The following is a 20,196-nucleotide window of genomic DNA, read 5'->3' on the forward strand; positions in this document are numbered from 1 at the left end:
GACAGGTAGCACGGACACTGACTTTTCTGGTTTCACAGACATTTGGATTCTGGTTCATATTTTCTTCTGTTTTACCCATCAATCAGAAAAGTGCATTTTACCAGATATCCAGTACTCCTTTTTTTTTTATTATGTTAGCCATGTTCACCTATAATTTTTTAAATATGTTTCATTAAATATGCCATTACAGTTGTCCCATTTCCCCCCCTTCATTCCCCTCCACCCTGCACACCCACTCCCCCCATTCCCCCCCTGTAGTTCATGTCCATGTGTCACAAGTTCTTTAGATTCTGTATTTCCCATACTATTCTTGTCCTCTCCCCTGTCTATTTTCTACCTACCGTTTATACTACTTAGTCTCTAGCCCTTCTCCCCCCCACCCCCCGCCCTGTTACTAACCCTCCATGTGATCTCCATTTCTATGGTTCTGCTCCTGATCTAGTTGTCTGCTTAGTTTGCTTTTGTTTTAGGTGTGGTTGTTAATAACTGAGTTTGTTGTCCTTTCACTGTTCATATTTTTTATCTTCTTTTTCTTAGATAAGTCCTTTAACATTTCATATAATAAGGGCTTGGTGATGATGAACTCTTTGAACTTGACCTTATCTGAGAAGCACTTTATCTGTCCTTCCATTCTAAATGAAAGCCTTGCTAGATAGAGCAATCTTGGTTGTAGGTCTTTAGATTTCATGACTTGGAATACCTCTTTCCAGCCCCTTCTTGCCTGTAAGGTCTCTTTTGAGAAATCTGCTGACAGTCTGATGGGAATTCCTTTGTAGGTGACTGTCCCCTTATCTCTTACTGCTTCTAGGATTCTCTCCTTCATTTTAATCTTGGCTAATGTAATTATGATGTGCCTTGGTGTGTTCCTTCTTGGGTCCAACTTCTTTGGGACTCTCTGAGCTTCCTGGATTTCCTGGAAGTCTATTTCTTTTGCCAGATTGCGAAAGTTTTCCTTTACTATTTGTTCAGATAAGTTTTCCACTTGTTGCTTTCCCCTTCCCCTTCTGGTACCCCTATAATTCGGATGTTGGAATGTTTAAAGGTGTCTTGGAGGTTCCTAAGCCTCTCCTCATTTTTTTTGAATTCTTGTTTCTTTATTGTTTTCTGTTGGTTGTTTTTTTCTTCCTTCTGGTCCACTCAATTGATTTGAGTCCCAGTTTCCTTCCCATCACTATTGGATCCCTGTACATTTGCTTTATTTCACTTAGTTTAGCATTCATTTTTTCATCTAATTTGTGACTAAAATCAACCAGTTCTGTGAGCATCCTGATCACCAGTGTTTTGAACTGTGCATCCAATAGGTTGGCTATCTCTTGGACACTTAGAAGTATTGGCTCTGCGGCTTTGATTTGTTCTTCTGATTGAGCCATTTCTGGTCAGGTTGCACCTATTATATATGAGGGGTGGAGCCTTAGGTGTTCACCAGGGAGGGGCCACCCACGTTTCTGGGTTGTGACACTGTATGTGGGGGTGGGGTTGAGAGGGGCAATGGTGTTTTTTTCTGCTCTCTCTTGGATTTCGGTCCCCTCTGCTGCTTCCCACAAGCAAATTGGGCCCTTCTGGTCCTAGTTCCCAGATGTGTGGGCTTGTGCACCCTCCAGGACCCTGTGGGTCTCTCCAGTTAACTCTCTGTGGGCCCGGGAATCTCTCCCGGTACCTTGACTCCTGAAAGTTTTTCCAATTGGTGCTTTTAGGCTTTATTTCCTGGCACCGGGGCCCTGGGTTGCGCAGTCTGTCTCACTGCTCGCTCCTTTGCCTTGTTTATCTGATTGTGAATGTGTGACTGCAGTCAGCCAGTCGCCTTGCACCCCCACTGGGTCTGCCCCTTGCCAGCCCACGCCTGGGATCTGCCAACCGCGCCAGAGTGCCTGGGTTGGTCTGGCCAGTTTTTCCTGCGGGGACCCAGCTCTGCCAGCCACTGACTCTGCCCCTCTTACTGGTCTGGCTGAATGGTTCATTGTTGTTGGACTTCCATACAGTTCAATTTTCTGTGTTTTGGTTGCATTTTTGTTACTAAAACTTTGTTGTCTTTAAAGTTGGTTATACGAGGAGGAGGCACAGTGTTTCCACCTACACCTCCATCTTGTCTGGAACTCCAGTATTCCTTATACTCAATATTTTAAACTCTCAGTATTATAAGTCATCTCCTAAATTTGAGTTTTGCTCCATGAGTCACCAACCCTGGCGAGGGAACCATGGGGGATGGAGAGATATTGGTGAGTTAGATGTGTTATTATCACATGGATAAGAGATAGAGGGATGGTTTGTGACCACACAATTAATTCTTCTACTCCTTACAGCAAAAGTGGGTAAGAATACCCTTTGGCAACTTGGTCCTTAAGTCAGGAGAAAAATTTGGGGTCTAGAGCTGGTTCTGTTTTCATTATGAGAAGGATATATTCTAGGTAACCCCACTTGTTCATGTACCTGCCTTATTAGCACAGAGATAACTTTTCTCTATGATTAGGAATATCAGGTCATTCATTCAATAAAAGTTTATGAGTAATTAATCACTATGTGCCAAGCATTCATAATAATGAGCTCTATGTGTTTCCAAATGGACTCTGCATATATGTTTTTCTTTTGTCATTTATTCCTGTCAATTCAAATGACAAACGCTGTAGGAGGAGGAGATGTGTTTCCAGGAATACCTGAAGATTTATTTAATTGTATGCCATCTAGCAGTTTACATTGTAATATGTTATTTTAATTCACATTTAAAAATGCATATTTTGTATGATGACTATCAAGTTTATATCTGTAGCAAAAATCTTTAGTTATTATTTTATATATTTATGCTTTCCCAATGAATAGATGGTAAGCTTTTTGAGGGCATAAATTTTATCCTGTCCTTTTTGTAGCACTGTACAGGACATGTGTTCATTCATTCATTTGTTCTTCTGTATGCTAAACCTTGAGTATTTATCATGTTCTAGGTTCTAGACTAGTCCTAGGCTACAAAGATGAATAGGCTTTGGTCCTGTTCCTAAGAGAGCTCATGGTTAAATTATGGTAAGAGTTTATGAGGTTATCGTAAGTGCTTTAGAGGTGAGGCCAAAATACAGGTAGCATGAGGGCAGAGACGGAGTCCCCCAGGGTGAGGTAGGGTTGGGGAGCTCAATAAGGAGATAAGGATTCTGAAGCGTGAATAAGAGTTTTCCAGGTGGACCAGGTGAGGAAAGGGCAGTCAGCCTTGGAGGCGCTAAAGAGTTTTACGGGAGGAACTGCAAGTAGCTTGTTATGAGAGGGCATGGCTTGTGGAGGGAAGAATAGTAGCTAGTCAATCTACATATATACTCCTTGTTCTTGTCTAGCAAAGAGTCTGGCCCTTTGATTCCTCCTTTCTGTTTACTTTCCTGTTTCAAAAATTGAACCCAGAAATTTTTGAAGGAGTCATTTAGTGGTGTTTAACTGTACAGCACTCATCTATTTACTCACCAAACATCTATGGAACTCTCACTGTATGGACAGTACAATCCTAAGCTGGTGTGGAGCCCTGCAAAGGTTACTGTTCTGCAGTGTTATTTAAGCGAAGATGTAAATTGAGGGACTTTTTGTGGCCTGTTCAAGTGGAGAACTGGGAAAATCTAGATCGTACTATTCTCCAAAATATCTCCTCCCATCTCCCTTTTATTTCTGTAATTATTTCCTTAATATCTGCTTCTTCTACTAGACTCCAGGAGACAAAGAATCTTTAGTATTGATCACTGTCATTTTTTAAAAATTTTCTTTGTTTTTTTTAAAAGATTTTTATTTATTTATTTGTTTTTTGAGAGAGGGAAAGGGAGGGAGAAAGAGAGGGAGAGAAATATCAGTGTGTGGTTGCCTCTCACACATCCCCCCACCAGGGACCTGGCCCACATCAGGCATGCGCCCTGACTGGGAATTGAACAGGCGATCCTTTGGTTCACAGGCCTGTGCTCAATCCACTGAGCCACACCAGCCAGGGCTGATCACTCTGGTCTACTCTGCCAAGCACAGCATCTACCTTGCAACAGATACGCAATTAATATCAGATAATTGAATGGATGAATTGAATGAGTGAATGAATAATTGAATTTGGAATGAATGAATTCCAAATAGGAATTTTTATAATAGATCTCATCTTTTATTTATTTATTTATTTATTTATTTATTTAAGCAGCCCTTCCACATTTTACTGAGAGATTTCAAAGCTACCAAATCCTTAGATTATAATTTGCTCAATCAAATCAGTAAATTTTAGTGTCTGACATTATGCTTTGCAGGTAAATACATTGTAACATGTTTTATTACAGCTCTAATTTTAAGTTAATAATATAGATTTGATAATCATTATAAAAGCTTTTACAAGTAATAATTTTATTAGTCTCTAAGAGTGATCATTTCACAATGTATACAAACATTGAATAATTATGTTGTAAACATGAAACTAATATAACTTTATGTTAATTATACTTCAGTTAAAAATAAACTCATTGGTAAATAAAAACAAAGTCTTCCTTGGAAGTGTAGCCATTTTACTCATTAGTGCTCTTATAAATACTTTTGGAAAAAGAGTCACTATTTTAGGCTGAATTTGATCATCTCTTTGTTAAAATGAAGTTTTTTGTTCAGTACCGTGTGACTCAGTCATGTTGTTTTGTTCATCTAGTCCAGTATTTCCGCACTGCAGCTTTACCAACATTTTGGGTTGAATGATTCTTGCTGTGGGAGCTGTCCTGTTCCTTGTAGGGAAATAGCAGCACCCCTGGCCTTTACCCAGGGTAAAGCTGCCAGAGTACCCCTGACCCCTCACCTCTGAGTTATGACAAGCAAAAATCTCTCCAGACATTGTCAAGTGCCTCTTTAGGGGACAAAATCGCCCCAGTCGACTGATTTAGCCCATTGTTTTTCACTAACTGCTGCAGACAATTCTGTGCTTCTTGGTCCTCCAGTGATGGACACCCAGGTGGTTTCCAGCTCCTAGTGTCAACGGGACACGAGTCTAGCCCTGGATGGATTTGCCTGGGGATGGCTGGTGGTGTTGGGTTCTTATCTTTGTACAGGAAAGATTTCACAACATTGATCCGTTCTCAGGATGTGCCCTTGCAGGATCATGGTCCTCACTGATTGGTCAGCGCCAGGGCAAGGGGTCTTAGTCACTGTAGTTCGTTCTGGGGTCACTCACCTGGTTTTGCTGCTTTTCTGGGCCTGGAACTGAAATACAGCTGAGGCCTAGATGTCATCTCTAAGGAGGTGACCCTCTGTATCTGGCTGTCTCCCTCTCAGGTTCCCCATTCTACTTGCCAGGCAGGTTTCCTAGCTTCTTACTGTCCTGCTGCATCAGCCTCCACAAACAACACTGTGATGAGCATTCTCGTGCATGTCCCCTTATGTCCTAGGGGAGAGCCAATGGCCAGGCCCAGTTCTGAGTTCCTTCAGGTGGCCTTAAGGGAGGGGTGAACCCCAGGATGCAGAATCCTTGGGTACCACAGAACCACCGTTGCTTGCATTGTCCATTGCCCCTTCATTAGGCTATGCTACGACCATGGCTTTGTCCTCAGCTGCTCTGGAAGAAGAAGGAGTAGGCATTTTCTCTAGGGTTTAGCCCATTAGTATTCGGAGGTTGGAGTTGGTGGGTGGATTCCTAGCTGGACAGCCCAAAACTTTTTATTAACTTCTCAATATAGCAAGGAGTTGTTAAAGGGACGGTCGGTAATTGTCCCCATGGAATATAGGGGAAAGGAAAGGGCGGGGCTTTAGAAGCTCTTTTCCAACCTACACTCCACTGGACCTTGGGCTGCTCTCTGTCCCAGGCTATAGTCCTCTCTCCTCTACCAACCAGACCAGTTCTAAACAACCTTTGGATTTTTCCTGCTTATCTCTGATCATCTCTTCTGGTTGATTCGGAGAAAGACGAACCGGCTGCCAGTCCTTTCCCCCATCTCTGTGGCACTTCCAGTAAATTTTGGAGTTCACCCCCCTTCCAGTCCCTATTGTCACTGCTGAATTTCAGGCTTTTTTGACTTCTCAGTGGACTCTTGTCATAGCTTCTGTCCATGCCTCCAAATCTTCTCACTAACTGGGAACCAGGGTGATGCCAAACTAAAGTAAAGGGTAGCAATAGCTACCATCAGATGGTAATTCACCCTTATCATTTGGGGCATCCTAAATGATATGGGGCATTTAGGATGTAATGCCCCATATGGAGAATCCTAGTCACATTTCATCAGTCCTTAGACAATCCTATGGAAATAGTTTTCTTAGTTCTTTTGACAGCTGGGTAAGGAACACGCTGTAGGGCACGTGGCTGGCACAAGGCTGAGCTGAGACAGCTCCTCTGATACTAAAGACCAGACCCACTTTACTGTTTCAGAAATCTCACTGCTTCTTGTTCAGCCTAAAACATTTCAGCTTCCTCCCATCACCTGTACCAGTGGCTTGCTAACTGGGGAAGCTCTCTGGGTTTCCTGGAGGTTCCTTAGGGTCCATTATGGAGGCAAGTTGGGAAATAGTTGCTGGTGGGCTTCTGGGGTGGCTTCTGGTTGGTACCCACTGGGCCTTTTGCTTTGCCTGTTTTATAGTTGGGCTTTTATGCAGGATGTTGAAGAAAGGGTTCTGCTGCTAAAACAAGTCTGAGAGCCACTAATTACTGGGTCCAACTTAAGCTGTGGCTGTTGCTACCGCTTCTGGCTGTTGTTTTCCTCCTCCTCTTCACTTTCTCTCCTCCCCTCACCCCTTTCTCCTTTTCTACCTGAACACAATTGTTATAGTTTTAGTGTTTTTTATCATGGTAAAATATATATGACACAAAACTTACCATTTTAATAATTTTATTAAAAAATTTATTTATTGATTTTAGGGGGTGAAGAAGAAAGAGAGAAACATTGCTTTTTTGTTCTACTTATTCATGCATTCATTGGTTCTTGTATGTGCTCTGCGTGACCAAGGATCGAACCCACAACCTTAGTGTATCAGGACTATGCTCTAACCAACTGACGTACCCAGCCAGGGCCATTTTAACCATTTAAAAGGGTATAATTAGTGACATTAAGTATATTTAGAATGTTGTGCAGTCATCACCACTCCCCATTTCCAGAACCTACTCGTCATCCCAACTAGAAACTCTGAACCTGTTAAACACCAATTCTGTATCCCCCTTAGCCCCTGGTAACTAACAGTCTACTTTCTGCTCCTACGAATGTGACTGTTCTAGATCTCTCCTGTAGAGGGAGTCATGCAATGTTTGCCCTTTTGTGAGAGCTCAGGCTTCTCGACATGCACTACAGCTTCCTCTATCACTGGCCTCCTCCCCTCTGTGGGCTCATCTCCCAGCACCTCCATCTCTCACGGGGCTCTCCACCTGCACAAGCCTTGGTTTCCTCGCACACACCGTAGTCTGCCCCATTACACCTGTTTTCTCTCCTCGGATGCTTTTGCTATCAACCTCTTCTCGTAGCTGCTTTAAGACTCTTTGTAGACAGCACCTTGTCAGGCAGTCTTCCCTGACTCCTTTCTGTCACTCTTCTTATATGTCTTGGGTTGTGTGCCGTTCCTCTGTACCCTTCAGGTGTCTGTTCCTAACTCATTACATTTACCATGAAGTAAAAGGTGGTTATCACTAGCCTGGGAAAATGCCTTATGGCCAGAGATGGTAGTTCATCTTGGACGTATCTGTGCTACTTTGTGCCTGGCGTTGAACTGAAGTGGTAGTAATTGATTCCTAGGAACAGTAAAGACCTATTTACAATCAGATTTGATAAATAAGATGTAGGAGTTAGGACTGAAATAAAATTAAGCTATTTCTGAAAAAGAGTTTTCAGAGATGTCTTGAAGGTAGCCACATCTGTGGAAGAAGTGCATTGCCTCCCAAGGTAACTATTTATCTATATAAGTTTTTGTAAGTTTATTTTAAAAGCATAAAAAAACTTTTTTTTGTTATTTATTGAGGATTATCAAAGAAAACAAACCATTTCATCCAGGTGGATTTTATAGGTAACTTTAAACTCACTTTTTTAGATTTTAAAATTGAGTTTTAAATCCAAGTGAATGGGACTATTTATGTAATGGATTACTCACTTCTGTTAATTTATTCAAAATTTTGGGTAACAGTTCTAAAGCACTTAATTGGTTTGTATCAAACAACTTTATATTGTAGGCCAATCTAATCACTTACTCAATGGGTCCATTTGCAACTAATCCTGGAGATTTTACTCCCCAGAAGACCCTCATTATTTAAAAGTCTTCATGGTGCATTTAAAACAAATATGAGACTACTTGCCTTTTAATAAACACATCACCTTTTCTTCACGATTCAGGATTACCACTGAGAAATTTATTCTGCTGAGTGGCAGTAATGCTTTTAGGGGCCATTGAAATGAATTATTTTTTTCTGACTTTTTTCTCACAGTTGTCACTAGTGATTTTTTCTATTACTAAGCATATCCCTGGAAGCCTTCATTCTTTCTAAATTATGACCTTTAACCTGTTAACTGTAGACACCAGTTCCTTAGAATTGCTTGTACTGATGGCATAAATAATCCCTGTATAAAGATTTAAATGACTTTTATTTTAATAAACTATAGAAATTTTTAGTTCACAGATTTTAGGATATATATATATATATATATATGATGGTTACAGGAATCTGTGTTAATTAAAGTCATCAGATGTGTCACAATCACTTGGTTATTTATGTTAATGATGCAGAGATAGATTCCATGAAAAACCACAGATGAGTCCCAAACATCTTTCTAGTCATTCCTTGGAAACCAGAGCATTTAAGGAACAAATCCTTATTGAGAGCTTGAGGCTAGTATTTTGCTGTGATTTAGAGTTTCCCAGAGTAGTACTGGGATTAGCTTGCCCAGAAGTGTTTAGAAGAACACTTCCTAAGCTTTTCGCAGTAGTATCAAGCCAGAGATAAAAATAAGCTGGCCCTGACTGGTGCGGCTCAGTGGGTTGGGGGTTAAATGTAGTCTGTTCGACTCCCAGGCAGGGGCCATGCCTGGGTTGAGTGCCAGGTCCCTAGTTAGGGATGTGCGAGGGACAGCTGGTCAATGTTTCACTTACACATTGATGTTTCTTTCTCCTTTCCTTCCCCCTTTCTAAAAAAAAAAGCCAACTTTCTTGAGTACAGCTTACCTAGTGCTTCAAGCGCAACCCAGTATTCCAAGACCTCAGGGCAGATTAACTCATGTAATCTTTACAATAATATTTTGCAGTGTTATAACACTATCATTGCCAGCCCCATTTGGCATGGAAGCTGAGGCAGGTTAAGTAATTTTGCCTAGCAGGACTAGTCACACAGTAGTAAGAAACACAACCAGGTTTGCTCTTCTCCCCTGTAAGGCAGTCTGGACCCCAGGACCTATATTCCTAACCATCGTGGCACCCTGCCTCTTGTGAGCTGGGCAGTGAGCCTGGGACAATACTGCCTCCTACTGGCTTTTTGCTCTCAGCTGTTTGTATCTTCAGGGATTCCAGAGAGTGTATAAAGTCACAAAGATAAATATAATTCATCTTCCTGAAGCATCATTCATCTGTTTTTTTAGACTCCTATTGCACAGAAGTGGATTAATCATAGTCCCTAGCTCATGATACACTTTCATTGTAGGCCCATGAGTAGCTAAATTAAATTTCTTTTTAATGTAATAAAGTCCTGTAAATCACCACCCGTCCTAAAACCAGAATGTCCATGTACCTACTGGTCATTTCTTCCTCCCTCCCCTTCTTCCCCAACCAAAGATCATCACCATTCTGAGTCCCCTTTCATTATTTCCTTGCTCTTATTTTTGTATGGTTTTTATACCTCTGTATTTTTAATATATTTTATTATCATTTTTCCTTTATTAAAAGGATATTATGCTTTTAATAAGTATGTAACCTATTGGGATTTATTCCACCCCCTTTATCACATTGCTGAGATTCATTTATATTGTTGCCTGATGCTGCAAAACACTCATTTTGGCGCTATATGATATTCCTGTGCAATATACCACACTTTATGCATTCATTCTGTTGATGGGCATCTGGGTTTTTTTCAGATTTTTGTTATATTGAACAGGACTTCCAGAAGCATTCTTTTACATGTCTTCTGTGGACATGTGCAAGAGCTTCCTGTATACACACACATTCGTGTTGCATACATATAGGAGAAAAAGAGCTGAATTGTAGGATATGTGACTGTTCAGCTCCCTAAAATAATGCCAAAGTTTTTCTGAAGTGGTTGTACCAGTTTACATTCCCATCAGCCAAGTACGAAACAAACATCTTTTCTAACACTGGGTATTATCAGTCTTTCACATTTTTGACAAATGAGTGTAAAAGAGTATTTCTGAATTTGCATATTCCTAATGACTAATGAAGTTGGGTCTGTATTATAATTACTGGCCTGTGTGTTTCCACTTCTGTGAAATACCGGTATTACTTGGGAAATAATATGCATTTTAAAGGTAACACCTGAGAGCTGAAAAAGCAGGGGCTGCATTAGGTTACCCACTAATGCTCAGTTATTTCTCACCTAATAGTGGCAGTTCAGTTGAAAAGTTTGAGAGTAGTTGAGAGTTGGCTGGGTTAAATTAGAGCAGCCGAAGCTGACTGAGGAGGGGAGTGAGCTTTCCTGGTCTTTGGCCTGTGGAGTGCTGAATGGCTAACATGACTCCCAGGAAATCTCCCTTACGTGTTTCCCTTGCCCCCTTGCCCGCTGAGTCCCCAGGAACTTTCTCTGTCAGGCTTAGAGTCCTGTTTTCTTCTGGTGTCTGGGGGTATCTAATGAGTAAATTAGTTTGGTTGTTGGCAGAGAAATTCTTTGCACCACTGGCATAGGTGGAAAAGAAGGTTGACTACTTTATAGAATTCAAGGAGGGTTAAAGTGGCAAAACCACAGAGAGCAGAGAAGCAGCTGCAGCCAGGAATCCAAACCACACCAGATTCTCTATGTGCTTTGCTTTCGCTGTTGAGTTCATTCTTCTGACTGCAGACCTGTTGATTATCTTCATCAGAGGATTACATTTATTACAGCTTAAACCACAAAAACCCCACAAAATCCTTAAGGTTTGACACTGTATTTTTGTTTTGATAATCCACAAGGAGATTCATTTAAATATTACAATAGTTTAAAAAATAGCCCTTCAAAACATCCTATTTGGCCTCAATAGGCAGGCTGTATTAGGAATTTAAAATGTTATAGGCATTCTTGAGACTTTCGCCAAGATGGAGGTTTAGGTGGATGTGCCGTGCCTCCTCACACAACCAAGTTTAGGGACAACTAAATATTAGCATCAGAAAACACAACCAGAACATGGAAAACTGAACTTTTCCGAAGTCCGCTAACAACAAATTCTTCAGCCCGACCGGTAAGGGGCGAAACCGGCGTCTGGTGAGGAGTTACAAAGGAGGGCTCGGTCGGACCCGGGGCGCGGAATCCAGACGCGCGAATCCAGACGCACGGGTTCCAAACCCAGGATTGGACCTAGTGAGCGACCGAGCAACCCACCGGGTGAGCTACTGCAGAGGAGACAGTGGGGAGGCGGTGCAGCGAGTTGACTGCGGTTGCCTAATTGCGCGCGAGTGAGGGAGTGGGCGGTTGGACCGGCCGCAGCAGCGATAGAGGGCGCCGCCATTTCCCCGCTCTGACCACGCCCCCACATACAGCGTCACAACCCAGCGACCTGGGAGTCCAAGGCGCAGTTTCTCACATTTAAAGGGCCAGAACAGACCAAAAATGTCGCAGGAAGACCTCAAAGCCCCAGAGATAAATCTAAACGACGAAGAAATAGCAAAACTCTCAGACGCACAGTTTAAAACACTGGTCATCAGCTTCCTCACAGATCTGGTTGATTATAGCCACAAATTAGAGAAACATATGAAGGCTAAATTAAGGGAAATGAATGGAATTCCACAGGAAACCCATAGAGATGAAAAGGAAACTGGGACTCAAATCAATGGAGTGGACCAGAAGAAACCAAATAATGGCCAAACAGAAAAGAGTCAAGGAGCAAGAATTCAAAGAAATGAGGAGAGTCTTAGGAACCTCCAGGACATCTTTAAACGCTCCAATATCCGAATTATAGGGGTACCAGAAGGGGGAAAGACACAACCACCAGTGGAAAAACTATTTGAACAAATAATAAAAGAAAATTTCCCCAATCTGGCAAAGGAAATAGACTTCCAAGAAATCCAAGAAGCCCAGAGAGTACCAAAAAAGTTGGACTCAAGAAGAAACACACCAAGGCATATCATAATTACATTAGCCAAAATTAAAATGAAGGAGAGAATCCTAGAAGCAGCAAGAGCTAAGGGGACAATCACCTACAAAGGAGTCCCCATCAGACTGTCAGCAGATTTCTCAAAAGAGACCTTACAGGCAAGAAGGGGCTGGAAAGAAATATTCCAAGTCATGAAATCTAAAGACCTACAACCAAGATTGCTCTATCCAGCAAAACTTTCATTTAGAATGGAAGGACAGATAAGGTGCTTCTCAGATAAGACCAAATTCAAGGAGTTCATCATCACCAAGCCCTTATTATATGAAATGTTAAAGGGACTTATCTAAGAAAAAGAAGTTAAAGAAACATGAACAGTGAAAGAACAACAAGCTCACAGTTATTAACAACCACACCTAAAACGAAAGCAAACTAAAAGAACAGCTAAATCAGGAGTGGAAATATAGAAATGAAGATCTCAAGGAGGGTTAGCAACAGGGGAGTGGGAGGAGGAGATGGGGGGAGAAGGTACAGAAAATAAGTAGCATAGACAGTAGATAGAAAATAGATGGGGGGGGCAAGAATAGCATGGGAAATATAGAACCTAAAGGACTTGAGACACATGGACATGAACTAAAGGGGGGTAATGGTGGGGTTGGGGGGGCAGGGTGGAGGGGAATGAAGGGGGGAATAGAACAACTGTAACAGCATAATCAATTTAAAAAAATAAATTAATTTTAAAAAAAAAGAAAAAAATGTTATAGGCATGAGCTTCAGCGGGGTAGCTCAGTTGGTTAGAGCACCATCCCAATAAACCAGGGTTTCGGGTTCAGTCCTGTGGTCAGGGTACAAAGGAGAATCAATCAATAAATGCATAAATAAGCAGAACAACAAATCCATGTTTCTCGCTTCCAAATCAATAAAAACATTTTTTAAAGTTTATGGACATGGCTTCTTGTCTGCCTGTTGAGAACAGGGTTCCTGTGCTCATTTTGTCGCTGCGCCAGACTGGGTTGGGTAGAGAGAGGGTTGTGTGTCTGTCACAGGGTCATAAATTCTCATCATCTAGACTCTTGAAGCATCAATGCACTCATTACCTAATGCTAATCCCATCCTTCCCAATCTACTCTTCCCCCATCTCTGCACCCACCTGTCAGCCCTTCTGGAGCTTCCGTTCCTGACTTTTGGAGTGTGTTCACATTGGTGCCCCTCTTCAAATTTTCACAGAAGAGTCTCGTGGGGAGGGAGGATCTAGAGCAAGGGTGTCAAACTCATTTTCACAGGGGCCACATCACCCTCGCAGTTGCCTTCAAAGGGCCCAATGTAGTTTTAGGACTGTATAAATGTAATTATTCCTTAACAGTTAGGCAAGAGCTCGGCACTGCCACAAGATAGAAAAAAAGGTGCCGGGCTGGATAAAACAAGGTGGAGGGCCGGATTCGGCCTGTGAGCCTTGTGTTTGCCTGCTGTGATCTAGACATAGAGGTCAGGTTCTCCATATATTGCTCACAGTTTAGCATAGACCCTCCCTCCATTTAGACCGTAGGACTCAAGTTTCTTTGACCTATATCCAAGGAGAATAGGTGATTTGAAAATGTTTCACCATTTTTCATTAACCGCATCAAAAGTCAGAGAACAAACTAGAAAGAAAAAAACAAAAATAAAAAACAAAAACAAAAAAATAAGGAAACTTCAGAAGATAGAGGGAGAATATCATAAATAGATTTTATGTTCTCTCAATTTCATAAGGACACTCCTGATTAAAATAATTAATTGTAGGACATATAATCAAATGAGTTTTGGTAGTCAGTGCCTATTGGCGATACAGGGTAATTTGTATCAGTTGATTTCCCTGCATGGTATCATAATCCTTAGTGTTTTATATCACACACACACACACACACACACACACACACACACGGCCTGTCTAGAAAGTATACAGCCATATACTGTGAAAAGCAGACATTTATTGAAGAACATACAAGAAACATTGTCCATAGGACAATGATGCCTCAGTCCTCTTCAAAGTAGACACCTTGGGACTGCACACAGTTCTCCCACTCGCCATCAGCTGCCCCATTGCATTTTCCTGAATCTCATCAATGATCTAAATCTCTTCCCTTTCAAAGGTGATTTTAGTTTTGGGAAAAGCCAGAAATCACAGGCCACCAAATTTGGTTCCTGGTTAGTTTGAACCAAGTCATTAGCAAATGCAGCACGATGTTCCTTCTGCTCTGTATGAAGAAGCCAGAACGAATTTTGCCACAACACATTTCGTGCCCAGATCCTGCATCAAAATCTCAGGCACAGTAGTTTTCGAATCCCCAGATCAGCTTCTAGTTCTTGTGCTGTGAGTTGCCAAACTTTGTTGATTGTGGCCCTTACACACTCAACATTCTCAGGTGTTTTGCTTGTTGCAGGCTCTTCAGAATGTGGATCACTTTTAACAGATTCTCTACTATCTTTGAAGCATTTGTGCCGCACTTTTATTTGCTGTGCACTCATTACATCATCCCTGAAAGCCTTCTGAATCATCTGAATAGATTCCACAGAGGAATGTTCAAGCTCAATGCAAAATTTGATGCAGATTCATTGCTGTACTCACTCAGTTATTTTGAATGTGATGGCCACACAGTACACATGCTCACTCAATGGTGTCTACTGCCCCCACTGACTAGTACAGTGAAATTGTCATTATTCACACATTCACATTCTGGTCCACTCTCCTTCACTGTCAGGTCACATCAATGTTGTGCAAACCATTCTTATATTAACATGTCTGGACTTTTCCCTGACAGATCGTGTGTGTGTGTATGTATGTATGTATGTATGTATGTATGTATGTATTTATTTATTTATTTGGGAGGCAATGTGTAGAATGGGAAAAACATACTAATTTTCTGACCTCAGGCAAGTTATTCAACTTCTCTGAATGGCTGAAACTCTGTGACTGGTACAGTTACAATTTCTATCTCAAACACTCAGTAAAGTGGGAATAGAGGGAGCACTCCTCAGCATAATAAAGGCCATATATGAGAGACCTACAGCCAACATCATACTCAATGGGCAAAAACTAAAATCTTTCCCACTAAGATCAGGAACAAGACAAGGTTGTCCACTTTTACCACTTCTATTCAACATAGTATTGGAAGTTTTGGCTACAGTGATCAGACAAGAAAAGGAAATAAAAGACATCCAAATCAGAAAGGAGGAAACAAAACTGTCATTGTTTGCAGATGACATGATAGTGTATATAGAAAATCCTATAGACTCTACCCAAAAACTGCTCAATGTAATAAATGAATTTGGCAAAACAGCGGGATACAAAGTTAATATTCAGAAATGAAAGGCATTTTTGTATACCAACAATAAAACATCAGAAACAGAAATCAGGAAAAAAAATCCAATTTGATAGAGCAACAAAAAAATAAAATACCTAGGAATAAACCTAACCAAGGAGGTAAAAGACCTGTACTCAGAAAACCACACAACACTGATGAAAAAAATTAAGGAAGACAGAAACAAATGCAAGCATGTACCATGTTCATGGACTGGAAGAATTAACATCATCAAAATGTCCATACTGCCCAAAGCAATTTATAAATTCAACACAATCCTTATTAAAGTACCAATGGCATATTTCACAGACATAGAACAAATACTTCAAAACTTTATATGGAACCATAAACAACCATGAACCATAAACAACCATGAATAGCTGCAGCAACTTTGAGAAAGAAGAGCAAAGTAGGAGGGATCACAGTACCTGATATCAAACTGTATTACAAGTCCACTGTAAGCAAAATAGCCTGCTCCCAGCATAAGAACAGACACATGGGCCAATGGAACAGAATAGAGAGCCCAGAAATAAACCCAAGTCTATATGATCAATTAATATTTGATAAAGGGGCAGCAGCATAAAATGGAGCAAAAATAGCTTCTTCAACAAATGGTGTTGGGAGAGCTGGACAGCTACATGCAAAAAAATGAAACTCAAGCACCAGCTTATACCATACACCAAAATAAATTCAAGGTGGATAAAAGGATTAAATATAAGTCATGACACCATTAAAGTCTTAGAGGAAAACACTGGCAGGAAAATCTCAGATATTCCATGTAGCAGTATTTTCACTGATATGTCCCCTACCACAAGGGACATAAAGGAAAGAATCAGCAAATGGGATCTCACCAAAATAAAAAGCTTTTGCACAGCTAAAGAAAACAGCATTAAAATGAAAAAAGAGCCAACTGTATGGGAAAACATAGTTGCCAATGATACCACAAGACAAGGGTGTGATATCTAAAATATATAAAGAACTCACATACTCCACTCTAAGAAGACAAGCAACCCAATTAAAAAATGGACAAAGGACTCGAACAGACACTTCTTCAAGGAGGACATACAGAGGGTCCAGAGACATATGAAAAGATGCTCAGTATTGCTAGCCATTAAAGAGATGCAAATTAAAACCAAAATGAGTTACCACTTCACACTGGTCAGAATGGCCATCATAAACAAAGCAACAAACAACAAGTGTTGGAGAGGTTGTGGGGAAAAGGGGACCCTAGTTCACTGTTGGTGGGATTGCAGACTGGTACAACCACTATGGGAAACAGAAGGGAATTTCCTTAGAAAACTAAAACTGGAGCTGCCTTTTAACCCAGCAATTCTACTGCTAGGATTATATCCTAAGAACACTGAAACACCAATCCAAAAGAACATATGCACCCAATGCTCATAGCAACACAATTTACAATAGCCAAATGCTGGAAGCAACTTAAGTGCTCATCAGTAAATGAATGGATCAAAAAACTATGGAATTCTACAAAGCAGAAAGAAAGAAGGAGCTCCTACCCTTCACAACAGCATGGATGTGATTGGAAAGCATTATGCTGAGCGAAATAAGCCAGGTGGTGAAAGACAAATATCATATGATCTCACCATTAACAGGAACATAGTCAACAAACCAAACAAGCAAGCAAAGCATAACCAAAGATATTGAAATTGAGAACAGGCTAATAGTGACCAGAGGGAGAGGGGAGGGGATAATGGGGAAAAGGGGTGAAGGGTGTACAGGAACAATTATGAAGGACACATGGAGAATAATAACAAGGCAGGGTGGAAACAGGGGAGGAAGGTGGGGAGGGCTGGGGGCGGTGGAGAGGGGTAGGGGGAAAGGCAGAAAACTGAACTTGAACAGTTTTATGACGGGGAAAAAGAACATTTTCTATTTTGTGAGATTTAAGTGAAACAACATACAAGGTGGGGCAAAAGTAGGTTTATAGTTGTAAGTATGTTAAACAGATTTTATTCTTATATTATTATTAATTATATTATTTTTCAATGAACAACTGTAAACCTACTTTTGCCCCACCCTGTATATAAGCGCATAATGTGGCACCTGGCACTGGTATTTTGACTAAGCCACCTCACTTTTGTTAGGATAATAAGAAAGGTGTTCAGAGCCCCTAAGGGTGCAAGTAGAGTACTTCCAATATAACAGTTACTATGGGCCACACTGCTTGAGTTGCTCTCCAGGTTCTATCATTTGCTCTCCGTGTGTGTTATTGGGCAAGTTGTCTGTCATCGCTGTGCTTCAAGTTTCTTTACTTATAAATAGCAGTAATAATAGTGCATCATTAGGATTGTTGGGAGGGTTGAATGAATTAGGACTATAAAATTGTGAAATGGTTAGAACACTGCTTGGTACATAGTGTACATTCGGTAAGTATAGGTATTATTATTCATAATAATAGTGACAGTAATAATATGAATAGTAATAATAATAACAGTAACAACATTAATGATAACAGTACCAGATATTGTGTCAATATGTATGTAAGGGAGGGGGCATAAAAATATCCATGACAGTTTCTGCTTTTTTAATCTACTAAATCAAACATAACAGACATATGAAACACTACAGGCAGCCCTGGCTGGTGTAGCTCAGTGGATTGAGCGCAGGCCTATGAACCAAAGGGTCACTGGTTCAATTCCCAGTCTAGGGCACATGCTTGAGTTTTGGGCTAGGTCCCCAGCAGGGGTTGTGCAAGAGGCAACCACACATTGATGTTTCTGTTCCTTTCTTTCTCCCTCCCTTCCCGTCTCTAAAAAATAAATAAATAAAACTTTTTTTTTTTTTAAAGAAAGAAGTACTACAGGCAAAAAAAGTGGAAGGAAAATGGAGAAAGAGGGTTACAATCCAAATGCCATAGAAACTGAGAGGTCATCCTTCTGGAATTTTGGAACCTTTCCTATTATTTTTCTTTACACAATAGAGTTTTATTTGGATTTTAGTTCAGTGCTGTTATTTATTTACTTTATGAATTTGGTTAAAAGACTTGGACTTTGGCAAAATAATACTTACATTTTAGTGTTGTCTGAAAATCCAATAAATTAATATATTAGGTCTGTCCAGAAAAAGTCCAGCCATTGTTAATATAATGAGAACAGTTTGTGTGACATCGATGTAACCTGGCAGCCAAGGAAAGTGAACTGGAATGCACATGTGTGAACAATGATGACTTCACTGTACTAGTAGTCAGTGGGGACAGTTAGACACCATTGAGTGAGCATGTGTACTGTGTGACCATCACATTAAAAATGACTGAGCGAGTAGAGCAACAAATCTGCATCAAATTTTGCATTAAGCTTGAACATTCCTCTCTGGAAACTATTCGGATGATTCAGAAGGCTGCAGCTATGGGCAACTGGCGATTAGCAGCTTCATCATAGCAATATGCCATCTCATGTATTACATCTTGTGCAAAGTTTTTTGGCAAAATATCAAATCACCGAGGTGACTCAGCACCCCTACAGACCAGTTTTGGTGCGTTGAGGCTTCTGGATTTTCCCAAAACTAAAATCACCTTTGAAAGGGAGGAGATTTCAGACTGTTGATGAGATTCGGGAAAATACAGCAGAGCATCTGATGGCTATTGGGAGAACTGTGTGAGATCCCAAAGTGCCTACTTTGAACAGGACTGAGGCATCATTGTCTTATGTACAATGTTTCTTGTATCTTGTATCTCCTTCAATAAATGTCTCTATTTTTTCATAGTACATGGCTGGATATCTTCTGGACAGAACTTATACATAAGAGCTTAGTTCAGTGACTGGCACTTACCTCTCTTTTATTGTATAGAGGGTGAGTATTAATGTTGCCCCTATATTCTCAACTACCTTAAGAGTCATGGAGGACATAATGTATAAGGAAAAATGACAGGGTTTACAATTTTTACTTATATTGGCTTACCTTAAACTATTTTTATAGTTTCTGGTTTGATGCATGTTTTTTATTTTCCTCCCTGCGAAATGATGCGGGTCTTTTAATTCAAAATAGCTCCCGATCAGCTTTGACTGCAGCTCTTTAATAGATTCTGCTCATTTGATGTGAGTATCTCATTACCAAAGAAACTCATTTAGATGAATGTACCTAGCTGTAGCTTTATGATTCAAGTATTGTTTAAGGTATCATAAGCATTGTTGGTGTAGTTTATTAGTTTCTCTTGCTCACATAACAAACTAACACATGCTGAGGCTTAAAACAGCACAGATTTACTATTTTACAGTTCTGTAGGGCAGAGATCTGACACAGGGCTCACTGGACTAAAATCAAGGCGTCAGCAGGTTGTGTTCTTTCTGGATGTTTGGTGGGTGAGGCTTCCTTGCCTGGCCAGCTCCTAGTCTGCCTGCATCCCCTGGCTTGTGCCCTCCCTCCACCTTCAAAGCCAGTCAATCATCTCACTGACTCTTTTTCTATGGTCACATCTCCCTCTGACAACAGATTGGAAATGTGGTCCTTTAAATTGGGCTTATCTGGGTAATCCGGGACAACCTCCCCATTTCAAGGTACTTAACCACAGTCACATCTGCCAAGTCCCTTTGCCACGTAGAAATTTCCCGTGCTCGATACTTCTGACAAATGTGTGGGTTTTTTCTTACGTCAGGCAATTCCCCAGCTCTCCAGACAAACTGAGTATCTTATGATTCAGTTCTGACACTAATCACCTGGAGTTAGCACAGACT

General features: G+C 40.8%; 1 protein-coding gene across 3 annotated transcripts in view; it reads left to right on the top strand.

The window, feature by feature from the left end:
- SLC35F2 (solute carrier family 35 member F2) overlaps nucleotides 1–20,196 on the top strand; it is a 70,987-nt gene that overhangs the window by 11,490 nt on the left and 39,301 nt on the right. Inside the window, exon 1 of one of the 3 annotated variants that reach the window (XM_037161848.2) lies at nucleotides 19,231–19,315. The exons of the other annotated variants lie outside the window; for them this stretch is intronic. The gene's annotated coding sequence lies outside the window, so the exon portion shown is untranslated. Of the gene's footprint in view, nucleotides 1–19,230; nucleotides 19,316–20,196 lie in introns of those variants that run through there. 3 annotated transcript variants of the gene reach the window in all.

This window comes from Artibeus jamaicensis, unplaced genomic scaffold, assembly GCF_021234435.1.
Source record: "Artibeus jamaicensis isolate MK-2021 breed Jamaican fruit bat unplaced genomic scaffold, CSHL_Jam_final contig_585, whole genome shotgun sequence".
NCBI lineage: Eukaryota > Metazoa > Chordata > Mammalia > Chiroptera > Phyllostomidae > Artibeus > Artibeus jamaicensis.